At 39.0% G+C, this 18,095-nt stretch overlaps 1 protein-coding gene across 1 annotated transcript in view; it reads right to left on the bottom strand.

Moving 5' to 3' along the window:
- Positions 1 to 15,467, bottom strand: part of STAG1 (STAG1 cohesin complex component) — a 182,608-nt gene extending 167,141 nt beyond the window's left edge. Inside the window, exons 1-2 of the mRNA XM_005143055.4 lie at positions 15,413 to 15,467; positions 14,518 to 14,649 (exon numbers count right to left, since the gene is read on the bottom strand). The gene's annotated coding sequence lies outside the window, so the exon portion shown is untranslated. The remainder of the gene's footprint in view (positions 1 to 14,517; positions 14,650 to 15,412) is intronic.
- Positions 15,468 to 18,095: the final 2,628 nt, after the last annotated feature.

Genomic DNA, 18,095 nt, shown 5'->3' with positions numbered 1-18,095 from the left:
CTATTCCTTGTCTCCTTCTGGATCACATTTCCCAGCCCCTCCTCTGTCCCTTGCAGACCCAACTGTCCTGGCAAGGACAAGAGCAACTGAAACACTTGCAAAGCCACATCACCTTAGAAAACCAAACTAAAACACATGAATCTTCAAAAGATGACATCAAATTGCCTGCATGGATATAATTTACAGCGACCAAGGAAAGCCAAGACGTTCCCCAGAAAGCAGTTGTTAAAATTCTTGGGTTTCCATCCAAGCAGCACCTATTTGCCAAAAAACTTCATGCTCCTTTGCTACCTTACAAGCATTTGGAATACACACAGATAAAGAAATGAATAGTGAAGAACTAGTTTAACGCATTGATTTCTGTTTCTGAACTAATACATGTTCCTTGCTTCAAAGGCTTGCTTCAAAAATCTGCCAAGATACAACACAGTTTAAAAGCAATATATATATTTCATATATACCAGAGCTTTAGTAGCACAGGATTTAATGCTCATTATTTTGCCCTTCTAAACTGTTACCCTTTTTATTTACTTCTTTTTTGGGGGAAGAAGTCCTCAAAAATCAGGGAAAGGAAATGGTATGAGCATTTGCTGACAAGCACTTTTGGTTTGTAAGCACACCATCTTATCTCAAGAAAAGTTATGTTATTAGCTTATGGGTTATGAACTAGAGTATACAACTTCAAAAAGTTTACATCTAAGAAGGAGTTCACTATCTCATTGATAAAACTTCACAGTATGTCTGATGAAACTAAAACACCTACTGAAAACATTGCTAATACTCACAGAAATGTTTGGAGAGGGTTTTTTTTCCACTCCAAGTGTGATTCCTAGGTAATGTCCAGCTTCACAGAATGAAATTCCATGAATGGAAAATTATTATGAAGTTACAGCAAAACTCTCAGTGATAAGACAGTGTATGAAACATCACTATGTGAAAGAGTGCCACCTAATAAAGGAACAAATAATAAATTACAGTCTGATAAACGCAACTGTTCCTCTTTGAGAGAAAGCTTAACCCAGCTCAACTCATTTTCCAGTATCTGTGAGACCACTTCTTTTACAAGTAAATGCCTGGATAGGAAAAGCAAAGCTCAACACTACAGTTTAAAAGACTCCACTGTCCAAACATTAAGACCACAGGAGAGCTGCGCATGCAGAGAACACTTACATCTGCTACACTTCATTCAAACTAACATAATCAGATTTTAAGTCATCTTCCAAGCTGATCATCCGTAAGCAGGACATTTAGAATTATTTTGCTGTTTAAATTAAACATTAAATGACCAGTGGCTTTTAAGAAACAGTAACATAATCTGAGAGTAGAGGAAGCTATCAACGACTTCTCTGATAATATAAAAAACAGTGATATGAACAGGTAACATCAATGAATGCAGATAGCTTAATAAATTATTGTAAGGTTTTAGGATGAGAGGCAACTTCCTGGTCTATCACCACCTAGTTTTCTCTTCCCAGTGAACAAACAGCACAATCGCTTACAGACAGTAATTTCTACAGGTTGGTAACACACATTCTAAAATCTGACTCTATTCTGAGAAATTATGAACTACTATATTGATCACAGTCCTGCTAAGACGAAAGAGCACATTAATGTAGTGCTCACAAGGAGCGCTCTAGGAGCACTGGCACTATTTTAATGAGAATTTAGTTGAGTGGTCAAGGCAATATCCATTCACTTGTCAGCTACCTGTAACAAGAAAAAGCACTTTGCTTTCTAATCTGAAGAAAAGCCTATTAAATTAATAGCTTTATTTTTCAGAAATACTTCTCAAGGAAAATGCAGCAAGTGTAAAACTTAAGAGTAACAAAGCAAATTAAAACATTTACAGTAGTATTTGCTCAGTGACACACAAGATACCAGTTTTACTTTGGGTTTCAAGAAGTGAATGGACATGCTCAAACTCCATTTAGGGAAGCCATCTGAACAGTGAGCTAGAACAGCTCAGAATTTGATAGAGGTCTTCATGTATTTGTCATTCCTGGAAAAGGTAATAGTGGTCATTAGCCTTCAATGATGCTGGTGCTAACCAGCATCAAATGCTAATCAAAGTTTACTCATCATTAAACACAGATAACAATAAACAAAGATTACTCATCAATACAGTCCATAAGTGAGCCTCTACATATTCCCCTATATCAAAGGGCCTTGGTCTTTCAAACCTGCTCAGATTCATCCATGCAGGGCTCTTCTGCAGTGGACCAAACTATGAAAGGCAAAAGCCGGTGCTAGAGAACAAACATTGATATTTTAGCAGAAAAGGGGCATGCTAGTAAGAAGGAAAAATCCTGATTACCTCCAGGGGAAAGCAGTTAAGAACAGAAGTTAGTGGCAAACTGAAAGGCTTCATTCATTTACTTAATCCAACTTACTGACACAAAAGATGATGGTTTGCCTTACTGGAATGAGGGTGGATTGCTCAAAAACACACATACATAAACCTTTTTAGAGAAGTACCTTTCCAGGTGACAAGATGTAACTCAATATTCAGAATAACCCACTACAGGTTCTGGTGAGCTTTTGAATAAGTATGTGAGACTAGACAAATACTTGCCAAAGGGCTTTCTCCTGTTTCCCAACAGCTTCTTGGCTACTGTTTGAGCTTATTCAAAAGTCTGTGGGTTGATGGGGAATTAGCTTGGATCTTCTCTTACTGCTCGATTAGGCAATTCCATCACCAGAAGGGTCATCCATAGCCAGCTGCTATAAACAGAGCTTCCTTCATTTTCTTCAGGGAACTGCCATTATCTGAGCAGCAGTAGCCCAACAGCTATAGCAAGGATAGTTGAGAACAGGGTGCCAAAAATCTTTCATCAGCTAAAAATGAAGAAGCTGCTTGATTAGGTGGAGGACTACAGCTTTTATTTCATCCATGATCTCAGAAGCTCTAAAATGGAAAAATCTCAGAAAATATAGGACAAAAAAAAAAAAGCACAACATAGTTTATAATTCCCTATCAACTGAAGTACAAAAGTAGATAAACATGCAAAGGACTATCTTCCTCAATTTTAGCAAGGACACAGGAATATCTCAAATTACATTATGCATGAAAGAGCACAATCTAGTTTCACATTTCTTAACTATTTATCTAAATCCAAAAGAGAGACAATAAGACAGAATTTAAAAGTAGATTTCTCCCTTTACGCTCTGCCTTCTGAGCTGCAGCAGGATTTTTCATTACTAAACTTTAATGAATTTCATATATGAAAATAGCAACCTTAATTACTGCTTAGAGCTTTTATAAACTTTTAATACTCAAATTTTATTGCAGCCATTTTAATACCCTTAAGTAGCTCATTCAGATTTTTTTATGCTAAATATTCTGAATTACCAACTACTCTACCACTTCAGTTTTCTAATACTAAGACAGTTTTTTAGTATTATAGATGTGACAGGTTCTCCCATTTAATGTGGTTGGGCTCACCTCTCTACTTCATTATACAGTCCATGTTCAATACAGTCCAAATTGCTAGTGGCTCTTTTCACCATTAATTACATATTTCAAGTCCAACACTAATCGATTCTCAGCCCATGACCAGCAGGAAAGATAAGAGCAATCTCACCTCTTGCTCTTTATCTCAGCCTGGCCAGTTCTGCTATTATTACCACATTCTCCTATGGCTGTCATGCCCTGCCTTCTAAATAATGTTTTTCAATAAGGGTATGTTCCTTTAATATGCATTTGTCAAATAATCTGGCAAAACACATTATCAATCTAACCCAAGCCCCTAGACTAAAGCAGAACACATGTGCTAGACTGCCAACTGGCCTTCCCATACCTAGTTGGAAGAGGCAATAAGAGAAACACATGCTTTAAAAGCTGTGCAACTCTAGAGCAATTTCCATCACTGATTTATACATTTCTTTATCAGGAATGTTCATAAATCTAGGCTTGCTGCTGACAAGGAAAGAAAATGGAACAGACTACCTCTTCAAATCTTTAAGCCCTTTAGGCTTACTGTTTTTTTCCAGGAACACTGGGAATTGTGTGTTTTCTATGGAAGGTACTTGTCCATCTGCAGGCTGAAACCTGGATTTCACTGTATGCTTAAAGCAGTTGTTCAATGTTTTAAAATATCATAGAATCACAGAATGGTTTGGGTTGAAGGGACCTTAAAGCTCATCCAGTTCCAACCCCTCACCGTCAGCAGGGACACCTTCCACTAGAGCAGGTTGCTCCAAGCCCCATCCAGCCTGGCCTTGAACACTGCCAGGGATGGGGCAGCCACAGCTTCTCTGGGCACCCTGTGCCAGTGCCTCAGCACCCTCACAGGGAAGAACTTCTCCCTAATGTCTTCACAGGAAGAACTTCTTTCCTAATGTATATCTACCCTCTGTCAGTTTAAAGCCATTCCCCATTGTCCTGTCCCTACATGCTTTCGTCAAAAACCCCTCTCCAGATTTCTTGTCAGCCCCTTTAGGCACTGGAAGCTGCTCTAATGCCTATTCAGAACCTTCTCCAGGCTGAACCAGCCTACCTCCCTCAGTATACATGTTGAAAATAACATAACCTTTGTAAGTGCAAAAACTCCTGGATGCAGAGCTCCCAAGGAATTTACAGGTAGTTCTTCATTTGATGTATTTGGCAACAAAAACGCCCTTGCCTGCATTTGAGCTTTTAATGCCTGGGTTGGGTTTTTGGGTTTGGGGTGTTTTCTTTTCCTCTTTGTACCTTTTTGGTTAAGCAAAAATAAGGTGTGAAGCTGATTTCTGTCTAAAGCTTTTTATTTCTGCAGGCACCATTCAAAAGCAGAATTAGAAGAGGGACTTAACCTTGTAGGCAGGACTATCACGGGTAGATTTGACACAACACATAAATTTCAATGACATCTGCTTTCTCCAGCAGTGTAATGGAAAATTGATATATGACCACATTCCTTTCATTAATACATAACTACAGTTTTCTTACAGACCTCATGCTACATTGTGATGACACCTAGCACACAGCACTGATAAAAAAGGCTCAGTTTTCCCTCCCCTACAGTGCTGCCACTAAAGTTGTATACTCATTTGATCACAGAAACACCCAAACTCTTTCACAGTAATGCAACTCTGACTATAAATCTAACTAGATATAAAATCAAGAAAAAGGGCTCCTGGAGGAGCATATGGAATATGTAGTGTTCCCACATTCACTAGTTCACGTTAAATCAATGCTATTGAGTTGCTGCTCTTCAGTGGTAAGACTGAAAATCACTTCTTTGCCAGGCAGACACCACAGAAGTATCAATTGATCAAAGATTACTACTTTCAAAGGCTTGTTCCTGTCTGACAGAACTTGTGGATACTGCAGCTTTTAGAGAAAAGCCTGTTTTAATGCCAGCCCTCTGAAATGAACAATGCTAGCGAAGCCCAACACTGAGCGCTTAAAAAACTTGAACCTTCCTTTGCGGTCAGGATTCATGGAACTCTTCAATCCTTTTGTGTCAATGTTTTATTCTGATACTAGCTGCATTCAACACAAGCATCTTCCAGTTCCAGCTATACTGGGCAGCTTAAAAGAATACAAAATGAGCCAGTTATTAGTTTCAGCAAAATTTCCTACACTGAAGCTAAAAACATCTTGTCAATAGTCCTCAAAGGAGGGAGTACTGATTAACAGCCATAAGCAGAAACAGAACAGTTAATTTTCTCTCTAACAGGAGTGCCCACATTTTCTTTGAAGGCAGAAGATACTCCTCAAATATGAAAATGCAATTTGGCAGCCACACTTGAAAAGAGGTTGTCGTTCTGAGTAGCTGTTGACCTTATTCAAACATCAGGAAAATGATCTGGGAGAATGAGATACCAGATTAATTGCCAAAGGAAGAAAAAAGGAAAGAGAAGGAGATTTTAATTTGCTAAAAAAATGGGAACCTGAACACATTTTAAAGTATAATTTTTATTAGGAGGCAGGTTTACAATTTTTTTAATTTAAATGTGAACATTTAAAAGTATTGTTTATTACTGACTGTTCTCTACCATACAGTTTAATTTTTAGTCTGCTTGCAAACTCCCAGACTGATGAAGGCTCGGATAAAATTAAACTGCGTTACAGGGAAATAGAAGAGAAAATAATTAGTATGGTAGTTACACTTTGCGTTGCAAATATAAAATGGTTTCCTGAATAAACAAACAATTGTCATTAGACCAAGGTAAGACTGAAATGAACATTTAAAGTCTGTGATCTCTTTTCTGAGTAGAACCCCCAGGTTACAGAGGAAAATGAACCCTTAAGGTCAAAAGGACAATTCCTAAGCGCAGTGGATGATTTAAAGGACAAATCACTTTGTCAGCCAGCTGGTGAGATTCTTGCTTCTAACACAAAACCATCTAGCTCTTTGCTGTCAGAAGCAACTTTTTAAGAGCCACTGTGGAAAACCTCTCTAGACTATGAAGGGTCAAGAAACCAGTTCTGGAGCTTAAACAAGGAAAGGATTCTTTGAAATATTGTAATGTTAAAAGAACAGAGCAGAAGAGAAACCGGTGGTGGGATTGTGCACCACAATGATGAAACCAGACTAAAAATGCTGTACAAACTAAAGCTGTTATGATATAAACACATGAAGCTCAAACACCTCACAGACATACAGCACCAAACTCTTAAGGAATCAAAGAGCAGTCAGTATTTTTCTTTTTACTTTGTATATTTGAACACTCTTAGAAGGGAAAGTAAGAGATTGATGATTGAGTTCTTCTTAGTCTATTAAAGAGGTCAATATATTGGTAAGAGAAGTGATATAATCATGGAGGTAAGAGTTTCCCTGGGTGGTAATCTGAAGAATAAAGTACTCATAGTCTCCCAACTACAATGTTAGCGAAGTAACTCATATTCCCAGAGAACAAGCCAGGTTACTTGAGAAACCATTTATTCCTCCAATATACACTGTTACAACTAGTAAAATGCTCAATTACAGAACAAAGCATGTGCCATTTGTTCGAGAGCCACACTAAGAAATGCAGTTGCCACAGAAATGCATAATCAAAACACCAACTACTTCTCCACCCCCAAAACAGCCTCAGTATCACAATTATTATACATTAGACCACAAACTTACCCTCTAACCTGCAGAGATACCTGTCTTCCAACACGCCTTTACTAACAACCACCACCAAAGAAACGGCACAGCAAAATACAGTTAACAGTGCTGGGGAACTGCAACTTAAAGAGAGGACACACAGGAGGAAAGGAAGGTTGTTTAGTCACTGTCCTCTTAGCTTTTTCACTGCTAAATGACTTGTTCATCTGGTGACAAGCCAATTGCCAACGAATTTCAAAATCATTCAATGTGTTACCAAGAAACATTACAAACATAGTGGCTACTGATGATTTGGCAAACGCAGACAGCATTGTAACTGCTAAGTGAAATGTACAGTATCCCCTACTTTATTGTGAGAGCTGTGTAGAGCACTTGTTCCCTACTGGAGACATGGCCTGGAACAACTCGCTATGCCCAGGCAGATGACCCTGTGCTCCAAGCAGAAACCAGACTTCTCATGGAGGAAGTGGTGACAAGGGTGGAGGGAACACATGCTCATCAGTCAAAAGCAGATGCCTGGGGGCTGACATAAGGGCAGCAAAGGTGATAGCAGTGATTGTCACCTTAAAAAAAGTGGGAAAATACTAATTGAGAACAAAAAAAAGCACTTTAAAATTAAGCATGTTTATCAACACAAAGCTACTAAGCGAACAAAAAAATCCAGTAAAGACTAGAAAACACAAGCTAGATTCATTGCAATTTTAAATCTCCATCCTACCTCTACCAGTAGTCCCCCAAAAAATTACCCTGTAATACACATATTGAGACAGATTGTCAAAATAAGCAAACAAGCAGCAAAACCTAAGTTTCAAATCATCATGCACTTAAAATAGTATAGTACCAATTCAGATCTATGCCTGAAGTTATTTGCCGAATATTATACATTGACAGGAAAGAAATACTGTTGTTTGAGGAAGCCAGGATCCAAACAGTTAATAAATAAATAAATGCTGCCAATTAAGTTACAACTAGAAGGTGGTTTCAGGGCTCAAAACATCCTTACTTGGTACAAAAATATACCCCCTGTCTGAAAGAAATAAAAGCTTCAAATACTGTCCATGCTGGAAGACAGTTGTTTTTTGGATAAATTTTAGAGGAAGAGTGTAAAAAAAACCAGATACTATGCTCACATTAAATGTATCATTTTTCCCTTTTTTAGCATTCACGTTTAAATTTTCTTTCCCAGCTCTTTTCTTTTCCTCCTAAAGTTGCCATTAGACTTTTACCATGAAAATGCAAATCTTCCTTCTGTATTGACAGATATAGTCATGAAGATTTGTACCATTTTACAGAAACAAAAAAAGGCATTTGAAATCAAAGGATGTAGAGAAACTGATGTTCCAAGTATGCTTTCAAAAGCTTGACACTGAACAAACAAGGAAGCCTCTTTCTTCACTACTCTTCATGAATATTGAAGACTACAGCTAATCAAATGACAACAGAGACAACTGCATCAGGCAACAACATCCACAAGGGAAGTCCTGATTCTCCTAGACAAGAGCAGTTAAGAAAGCCACAGCTCCTGTTTGATCAAATGGCATCAACCAAGAAACTAATAAAAAGTTTATATTCTACATCTTGTTAACCACATAGGGAAAGCTGTTTTTAATAACAGGCAAGTATTGATTTTTTTCACCACTATCAATTGTTTTCCATGATGGTTCTTATCCTGCTTTTAATTCCTCTATTTGTGAGAAGGATGAACATGCCTCTCTGACAGAAACCAAGAGTGAATCCAGATATGCAACCAAGTGTAGGCTAACACAGTCTCAAACACTGGGATTGCTTGCAAAGCCTTACATGAGTTACAAACAAGAGGGTAACGATGCAGCAATGGAGTCTTGCAAAGGGCTCTTCAAAACAAAGAGAACAACCCACCCAGCACTACTAAACCTTCAGCATTAAAGTGGAGTGCCCAGTTTAGAGCTCCAGGCTTCCAGATATGAATTGACAGGAGAAAGTCTACAAAGCAGTGAGCTGGATCAGAAAACAAGAAAACAAGATCTATGAGGAAACACATATAAAGACACAGTTTGTGTTAGAGACTGGGGTAGGGGTGTGGGTGTGTGTGTGTGTGTTTAAAAATGACAGCTCAAATACATCCATGTACATCATAAGCAGCTCGACATAACCAAATAAAAACCTCAAAGCTTACTGCAAAATGTGTCAGTTAAGCATTAGGAGGAAAAAAAAAAAAAAGTGGTAAGAATAGAAAGCCCCGGAATAAAAGCTGCTTAAGAAATGCAGTGGAATTTCCAGCAATTAAGAGATTAGACAACCACCTGTCAAGAATATTGTGAATGATCTTCCCTCAAGACAGAGAAAGGGATTAGCTCAAGGTCTCTCTTCATTCTTTTTTTTATTCAGTACTCTTCCAGGAACAAAGAAAGCCCAGGCAGAACCATGAAAGTAAAAGTAAATAAATAACCATTCTAGTACAAGTCCATTGTTACAGTAAAGCACAAGACTGGATAGAGATCTCCAAACACTACAGTTTTAATACCCCTTTGTGGCTGTAAAAGCAAGATGAATTTGGATTTCAGAGTTATGTCACTAGGGATTCCAGCAATGCACAAAAAAAAAAGCAGCGACAGAAATCATACAAAACAATCAGGTATAAACACACTTTAACAGTCTCCCCAATACCAGTTCTTCCATTAAATGATGCTTCGATGGTAAAAATCTCTGTATTCTCCCAACACAGCATGTTCCAGTTAGAAGATGAAAGCACCTAAGTGATACTTTCCAATTTGTCAAATATAAGCTACTGTTTCTAAAGCAAAAGGCTTACAGGAAAAAATAATAGTGCATTCCTACTTGAAAGACAGGTGTAGAAGACTGAAAAGCAGGTATTACATGAAACTATCAACCACTTGAATATTTTGGGTACTGGTCTTCAAGAAAGCATATTGCCATGTTAAATCTGTGTTGGTAATACAGGAAAATTCTTAGGAGTGGGACAGTAAGGAAGAAAGATTGGGAAGAACAGAATATGGAGGGGGCAGAGTGGTCTCAATTCTTCTCATCACATATGATCAGGATATTTAGAACTGATGGGTAAAAACAGTATTAGAGCCACCCTGTTTCACCAGTGAGAGCACTGATAACCATGCAACAAAGTCACCAAATGGCTTGCCAACAAAATAACCTTCCACTTAGGTACTGCACCAGAACCAACACCTTCGATACAGATACTTTTGATCACCTTTATAATGCACTTGGAAGCACCAATAATGCTGATCTTGACATCAACATTTAGTTTTCGGCAAGGTTAAAATCAGTTTAGTCTGTTCTTTTACTTCATATTCTGCTACAACATTTTAAACTGCCCAAGCACAAAAAATGTTGTTGTACCCTGCTAGTTTTACTAATTTTCTCATGCTGGTATCTGCTTAAGTTGCTCTGGAAGATTTCAGCCAAAGTAAATATTCTCCTCTAAACAAAGCTACGAAAAAATTTGTTCATTATCTAAGTTCTCACTAACTTGCATGCTGTGGAGGAAACATGAATATAGCACAAAAGATACCCAACTGGCACGATCTGCCATTTAGCAACTTAATGACAAGGAATTTGAAGCCTACTTTTCAGACCTTGGAAGTTATGCTTAAGATAGTCTGGTGTTCAGGGAATGGCTTGTGTTTACATAGAAACAGACTAATGTCTGTCAAACTCCTGTCCTTCCCGACTAAGTTGGAAAGAGATAGTGTAGGTTACTCTCTCAATGTGGCATATGCAATCTGTTCCTTATGCAAAATCTGCACAATAATGAAATCTGCTAAGTACAGATCCACACCAAAAAAAAAAAATATATCTTGCAGCCCCTACCAAGCTGCCATTTACTATTTTGCTGACACAAACTGATCAAGCTACGTATTTTTTTTGTTGTTGTTTTAAGCAACAACTCAGAACAATCCTATGAAAACCACAAAACAGGTCAACTACAGGTCTCTACCCTACAGCAGGAAAACTCAGCAGGAGTTTCCCAATTAAATCCCTAGAAAAAAATTGCATATTTACCACAGCCCAAATAAATTCCTTAATCTCATATTCAGTAATTAATTAGAACAATTTTTTGTTGGAACACAACAAAAATAATCTTCAGGTAAAAATCCAATAAAGAATTTCCAGTCTGAATGATTTCTCAGAGGCATATATTGTTTGGAACAAGATTTTAGTAACTGCCTAACAATACCCATCTAAACCACAGGCATGCTCATCTGAGCCATCTATAATAATGTAATAACCAAAGTTCCCTTTAGGATTAAAAAAATCCCCAGTAACTAAGTCCTTAACTGCCTGGACTAACAGTCAAGAAAAAAAATACAAACAAGGCTGTTGTGTGCCTTAAAGCTTTGGTCTTTGTTGCTGTTAAAAAGGATGCCTGGCAAATGCAAGATGACATTCAGATAATTTCTGAACGTCTACCAGCATGTTCTTTTCTTCCTTCACTACAGTTTTTTGTCTTCTCAACTTAAGCCTCTGTTTCAGGGAACCCTGCCAGTAATGTCAAATGCAAGAGCTCACAGGAAGAACAGAACAGTTCTTCAACTAACCTCACGCACACATCCTTCCTTTGAATCATCTCTGTAAGAGTCTGATGGGCAACAAATATTAGCAATAGCTTGACCAGAGATTAAAAAAGCTAATTGTGGGGGGGTTTGTAATATTGTGCTTTATTAATAATAATAGTAAAAGAAAATCAGCAAGCTGCAGGAGCTGTGGTTACTTTGCATGATACTTTCTCTACTAACTGCTATCAGTATGCAATGGGAACAGCCTGACTCCTTCACCTCTGCCACCTCATTTGGTGCAAAGAGAGCTCACCGTGTAATTATTTCTTCTAGCAAGCTGCAAGGCAATTTTTTTTTGTACATTCCCATGTTCTTGAATTATGTATTTGTTCCATAAGCTTTTCCCTGTGTCATGCCTGCCTCTGCCCATAATAGTGAACCTGCACATATGCTCAGGATTCAAACAGTATAAATAAACCTAATGGCACTTCCTAGCATTTCACAATGTGCTATGTGCCATTTACCAGTCTTGTAGGTGAAGACATCAGAACTGGGGAGCTAAAAATCAGTGCTGATTGTCCCACATGCTGAATGCTTTTTGTGATTACTGTCACAGAAAGTCATTATCTTTTGACACAAGCCTGAATGCAAACATAAGTTACAAAGGAGCACCACACTGCCTTCAGGACAGAGGCAGATACAATCGTTAAACTCTAGACGTGGGTGTTACCAAAGCATGACTTTAGGTCAGGGAAGTTGTTGGAGGGAGAAACAACAAAGAAGGTGACTGCAAAAATTTATGGGCTAGTAAGATGTGAAAGGGTTACTCTTAGCTGTGTATTTCACAATAAAATGAACTACACCAGTGACATACCCTAGCAACATCCAACACCTCAGGATTTACTGGTGGAAATACTTGCAGCTGCAACTGACAACTCCTTCCCCTACCCCAAAATGTGAGACACTGCTTCCTTTTAGTTTTACTTCTCACTAACACCCGTAACTTTTCCTTTTCAACTTTCTACCTGGACACCAACACACTCTAAATCAACTAACAGTAATGAGACTTCAGAAAAGTAAGGCATACCAACGGAAAAAGTTTGTTTTACCAGCTTTAATGGCTATGACAGTAACAAACATTCCAACTCACAAGACAAGATATTCATAATCCAATAGCCACCTCAGGCAATGAGCATTTACATAGAAACCTGCGCACCAGTGCTTCCAGTCCATAACGCCCATGCTCTATAGTTACACAAACAGAAGTGTGCCAAAACCTTCCTTTGCAAAAGACCAGCAGCTTCACTGGTTTCTTTTGGGGAGAAAACCAAGTGTAACAGTAAGATACTGAAACACAGTAAGAAAAATGCAAGTGGGGCATTTGATTTCTATTCCTTTTCTGAAAGTGCCAGTAATGTAGGTTATACCCCAAATTTGACTAACTCCATTGTCTGTGTTCTCCCACTTGCTTTGAACAGTGCAGCAGAGTGAGGAAACCTTCAAGCTGTGGGACAGGATGCACAGAACAGTTTCCCTCCTTCCATTCCACTTTGATGGTTCCACTTGTTACACTCCAACTTTGGGGATATTTGACAGGACCTAGGTGCAAGGTCTTACTGCCATCCAACCTTCTGTCCTCTCTTTCACCTCAGCAAATGGATGACACTGCCATAATTCAGACCAGCCATTTGTAATGATATAGTACAATATTCTGCATGTCTCTTCCTCTTCAGGTTCTGGACACATCCAGTGTCTTGTACAACAACATAATAATTACTATTCAGAATTTCCCTAAAACATTTTGAAACAGAAATTAAAACTTCAGCTCCATTTATCTCTTTGGCAGAGAAAAGTGTTTCAAATGAAGCTGACAAAACGAAAACACACTGAAGAGAAAAAAATCACCCTGTCACTTGGGAAAGCAATAGATACACCATTTCTTCTGACTCACTATACCGACCCTTTTAAGAGGGATGAGAAAGGACACATAATAGGCAAATTTTATTTATGCAAATACAAGCAGAACAATCAGATAGAGCTAAAATATGAAAAGCCTCCAAGAGCTGAGGAAAATCACTGGAACAGTGGAATACAAAGGAGATGAAGAATAAACAAACCATGACTTGTAACTAAAAGTGCAGAGTACCCAAAATGTTGCAATCTTTCAGGAAAGTCCCTCAAAATGCTCAGTACTTTACATTTTAACTCTCTATCTTCACTCTCATTCTCAGAGCATTATGTACAGCACAACACAAACATTGCAGATTGCTGAGAACAGTTTGTAACTAGTCAAAGGAAGGCAGACTTCAGCCCTGTGAGTAAGGATGATCTCTCTCTCTCCAGTGGTGACTTGCACTCCCTGTACTGTGTTGTTCACTTCACAGTATCACTGCCTCATGTTGTTTTGTTTGGGGTTATTTTTAAGCTCAGTATCCAACAGAAACAGGTCTACACAACTGTATTCTGTGTGCATATCCTCCCCTCCCTGTCTTTTTCTTCAATTCCAATCCAATAATTGTCAGTCCCTGAACCAATTTCCACTGAACTCCAAAAACCAGAGACCCCAAAATAAGTTCCTCTACATTTTTAAAAATACTGTTTCTTATAAGAGAGATTCTTAATTCCTTCCACCCAAACACTGTCCTATTAAAGTAAGGTTACAGGAAAAACAAAATTATTAAGACAACAAAGAAGACAAGAGTGAAGCAAAAGAAAACAGCCTTCAAAAAGAATTCTACTGCTTGAAGCAGTGTTTTCTCTTGAGCACAACTTATAATTGGCTTTACACTCTCACCTGACACTTCCTAATGCTACAGTCTAGTCTGCCTATCTCAGTAGAAACTATTCTAGAAGACATCACTAGACAGCTACACAGATGACAGCATTCAGACAGGGAAATTAATCCCACTTTTGTACAGGAGAGCCAAGCTCCACAACCATACAGCAGTCCTCTAGAAGATCTCCCTTACCCACACACTGATGGACTCTACTTGGTAAAACCTGCTTCAATTTCCAAGAGACACTTGAGAAGATTCTTCACAAAATGCTCTTCAAGAAATTAAGCTGTTATGGCAATAAAAGGCCTTGCATAGATAGGTTATCTGCGTAGAAGAGAAAAAACAAAGAGCAAAACAAATGGTCATTTCTGACAATATAGTAAAGTCACCAGTGATGTCCCACAGGAATATGAGCTGGAGCCCAGACTGAGATATTCTTACATCTGGGGAAGAAGGTGAGTGCTACCAATTTACTGGTGACACCGATGGTAAAGCAGACAGGACCAGCTGCAAATAACAGAATAACAAACACAGGCTGCAAACAGCAACGCTTGCAGGGAGGATTCAGTAAAGGTAAGAGTCACCCGCAGGAATCCCAAATTCACATACGCAGTGATGGGCCCCACACTGAACACTGCCACCCAGGGTGAGCACACAGAGCTGAGTCAATCTGAATCTCCCACCTGGAGAAGCCACGGTCTTGATGTACAGAAACGTTTTTCCCCGCAAAATTTTCTTGCCACTGACCTTGCATCACCTCTAGCACCACCTTACTCTGATGGCCTGATTCAGTTAATTCACTGGGCAGAAAAACACCCCTCCCAGTCAGATGGGTTTTGCCAGGTAGGGAATTCAACTAGCTCAATGAAAGGTCAATTTAGCAACAGCAAGCACTAGCACAAAGGAAAGGGAAGAACTGTGCAGCTGTGCAGAAAGAGATTGCTCTCTCAGCTGTGGCAGATCAGCTCAATCATCTTGTGTAATTCCACTGGCAGAAACAAGCTCTTGTGGTCCTAGTGAACAAATCTCAGAAAATAACGATGCAAAATGGGCATATTTGTCACTTATTTAAGAGAGAATTTCTTACCCATTTGCAAATGAAGTTTCATTTTCCCACTTATAAACACACACTGGTATCTTCCTGGTCCTTGGGGATTCTAACCCTAGAAGGAGAGAGAAACCCTCATGTAGGAGAGAGCAAACAGATTCCCAGCTTGTCATTTAATTTTTGTTTAAAAAAAACAAAAACCACCACCACCTTCTATGCTCTGGTATACAAAAACATGTATCCAAGATGAACTGGTTTCATTTGTATTATTTTCTTGTAGAAAAAAAGTATTTGACATTCAGAAGCATTTCTGACACACAGGTCTGTTCTTATGTGACCTTACAAAGGAAGATTTTTTTTCCCTGTGAGTGGAACCATCTGCCAACACTGTGTTCACTCAGCTGACCTGCCAGTATAATACAAGTCTGCTATACAGAGACTCATTCTATTTATCTATAGAATAAATAGCATGTATTGTGCAGAAACCATGCACAGCAAAGAACACAGCTGGCTGGGTATTGCCTCATGCTGCTTTCTAGTTAGACATCACTTTTGGGGACCACCTAAAACAACCTGCCTTTCAATTGAGGGTGGAGAAGCTTAAAAATTCAACCTCTTGCTCTTAATTCTGCAATAAAAAACTAATAACTGTGCAACTGGATCTCAGAATATACTCTCACATCAAGCTCTTGTATCCAATAATGCTGCCCGAGACGCCTGTCCCACCAAACAATGTTGTGCAACCAATGCCTTTTTTCATGTTTTAAGACTAAGACTACAAATCCACCCTGGGCAAGACTAGAATTACAATCACAGAACAAGTATTTGGCAGCTCATGGCTAGCTGATGCTCTCCATCTCTGGGTACATAGAGAGCAGCACAAAACAAAGTCAGATGCCTGAAGGGATGAAAACCAAAGAAGGGCCACAGAGATGCTGCAAGGGCTGGAGCAGCTCTGCTCTGGTGACAACGCTGAGAGACCTGGGCTTGTTCAGCCTGGAGAAGAGAAGGCTCCAGGGAGACCTTAGAGCAGCTCCCAGTGCCTAAAGGGGCTACAAAAAATGTGGAAAGAGGTTTTTGACAAGGGCCCAGGGAAGCTGTGGCTGCCCCACCCCTCGCAGTGTTCAAGGCCAGGTTGGACAGAGGTTGGAACAACCTGGTCTAGTGGAAGGTGTCCTTGCCAAAGGCAGGGGTTTAGATTCAGATTAGCTTTAACCCTTCCTACCCAAGCCATTCTATGGCTCTGTAATTTGCACCACATACAGAATTAGCTGTATTTATAAATGGACATCTTGCAAAGTAAGGTGGCTTTGAGACTGCACAATATGAAAGCAGAATCACCACATTTTTCACAGGATACATGTGATACTGTCTGGGCACAGTGGAGATACCCTGATGAACCTATTCTCCAAGACATCCTGCTACCTCAAGCACACTGTTACTATTAAAAAAAAACCAAAACATTTTCTAAAATACTAAAATGCCTCCTGAGACGCCAATGAGGGAACGCTGCAAAACTATCGAACCCAGGAGCATAGATCCTTCTCATGTTAGCGAAGACCCAAGACACTGGCTATTCTCTCATCAACAAAACATCCAGTGCTGAAATCATTACTTATGTTCAGACATGTCAGAAACAAGAAAGTAGCTACAAAAATGAGAACTACGGAGAAGATCCCCTCTGCAGTTCATTCTCTTCAGCTCTTTAAAGCCAAGCTAAAGGTGGTGTCTACCTTAAAACAAATGAATTCGTGTGGATCTTCCCAAAACATTTGTTTTTGGAAGCATATTTTCAGACTGAAAAGTTGCAACAGAAAGTCATAATTATGTTCTCCAAACCCCTTATTTTCTAAGGAAACAAATAAATACATCTCTCTGTTCTGATCACATATTCAACACCCAAACCAACAAAGTTATATCAGTTTTGGGAAAGCACAATATTGCTGAGAATATCTCTACATGTCCTGGATAGAAATGACAGAACAGTTATCTACTGGTAAATTCAAACTTTGCAGAATTTCTCTTCCTTTTCCAAGAAAGAAATCTGACTACTCCGTTCTATTTTTAGCCAGATGAGCAAACACAGAGGCACTGCAATCAGGAGGAGATGGCAATCTGCAATGGGAGTTTCAGAGCTCCACATGAGAAATGTAAGTGACTGCAAGTAAACATCCAGAACTTAAAAAAAAGCATTAAGTACCTTACAGATATTGGTTGGGATTTTAAGTCTTGAAGCCTGTACGTCAGATTTAGATAAGGTGCATTCTTATCTTGCCACCAGGCTTCAGCATCACCTTCTGGTTTTGACTCCAAGCCAGAGCACCCCCATGAACACTTGAGCACTTCAAGGTGCAGAACAGGGAGCCAGATCTCCAAGAGGCCAAGCACCCATTCAGCAGCACTGCATCCAAATTCAGGTTTTAGCATTCCTGCACAGCTTAAGTAGACAAGTTTTCTGCTTTCAATATGTCTTGTGTTAACTACAGAACTAGCACTTTCAAATTTTTAGTAGGGTGTTAAAAGTCTCTGGTGCAAATGCTTGTATTTGCTGTGAAAATACCAGAAAACAATTTACAAATGATTAATGAACATTTGAACACTGACAAGAACATGTTATAATACACATGTTCTTATCCCAGAAAGAACTTTTCTTAGAAAGTCATCACAATTAAGCAGTTCTCTCCCACTGTGTCCTTACACTTCTATAGGCCCACTTGCCTAC

The sequence above is a fragment of the Melopsittacus undulatus genome, chromosome 6 (genome assembly GCF_012275295.1).
Source record: "Melopsittacus undulatus isolate bMelUnd1 chromosome 6, bMelUnd1.mat.Z, whole genome shotgun sequence".
Taxonomy (NCBI): domain Eukaryota; kingdom Metazoa; phylum Chordata; class Aves; order Psittaciformes; family Psittaculidae; genus Melopsittacus; species Melopsittacus undulatus.
Note: the sequence above shows the minus strand (reverse complement) of the source record. Positions and strands in the feature narration are given on the sequence as shown.